Here is a 1141-nt window from a genome sequence, read left to right on the forward strand (position 1 = left end):
TATATGTATATATCGTTTAACGTCCGCTTTCCATGCTAGCATGGGTTGGACAAGTATATATATATATATGATGCATACATATATATATATATATGTAAATGACCGTGCGAACGTCAGGCTGCGTGTTTGAATCATGTCGGGTACGACCATGTATCACGTTGGGGTCACCATTTTGTAAATGACCAAGCAAAATGAGGTTTAGAAGAGACTGTCTCACGTGACCTTTTGAAGGCTGTGATTAGTTGGGTTGCATATTGGCGAGCAATAGAGCAAGAGACAAATTGCACCAATACCAACCAATCAGAGTAGTGGACACAACAGGGTCCAAAAGGGTGGCCAAAGGCTAGCTGTTATCTACTACATCCGTATTTACGTATATATAACAGAGAGAGAGGAATTTCCTTCGAGTCGTATGCTACAGATAGCTCCCCTACCAGTCATTTTGCGGAAGACAAAATAGACAATAAAAGGATGACATATCTGTAGCGAAGACGTGAAATTAGAAAGAGCGGTTGGTCATTAAAGTGAAATGAAGTTCACATTCGCACTGAACTATCAGAAAGGAATGAGTGTTCTAAGACGGGGTCACCAATTTGTAAATGACCGTGCAAAAGTCGCGCTGTGTGTTTGAATCACGTCGGGTACAACTGCGTATCACGTCGGGGTCACCAATTTGTAAACGACTTTGCAAAGTGAGATTTAGAAGAGACTGTCTCACGTGACCTTATTTGAAGGCTGCGATTGGTTGGGTTGCATATTGGTGCACAGTAGAGCAAGAGACAAATTGCGCCAATACCAACCAATCAGAGTAGTGAAGACAACAAGGTTCAAAAGGGCAGCTGAAGGTTAGCTGTTATCTACTACATTCAAATTTATGTATATATAACAGAGAGAGAGGAATTTCTCTCAAGTCGTATGCTACACATATATATATACACACACACAATGCATACATATATATATGTGCTTGTGCCTCTCTCCCAGAGAGTGAGAGAGGGATATATATATATATATATATATATATATATATATATATATATATATAGAGAGAGAGAGAGAGAGAGAGAGAGAGAGAGAGAGAGAGGGAAAGAGTGTTTGAAGTGATGTACAGATATATATTTAGAATAATAAGTTAGTACAT

The 1141-nt window shown here is 39.1% G+C and overlaps 1 protein-coding gene across 1 annotated transcript in view; it reads right to left on the reverse strand.

The window, feature by feature from the left end:
* Positions 1-1141, reverse strand: part of LOC106880017 (enolase 4) — a 38290-nt gene that overhangs the window by 6738 nt on the left and 30411 nt on the right. The gene's annotated exons all lie outside the window — the stretch shown is intronic.

The sequence above is a fragment of the Octopus bimaculoides genome, chromosome 14 (genome assembly GCF_001194135.2).
Source record: "Octopus bimaculoides isolate UCB-OBI-ISO-001 chromosome 14, ASM119413v2, whole genome shotgun sequence".
NCBI lineage: Eukaryota > Metazoa > Mollusca > Cephalopoda > Octopoda > Octopodidae > Octopus > Octopus bimaculoides.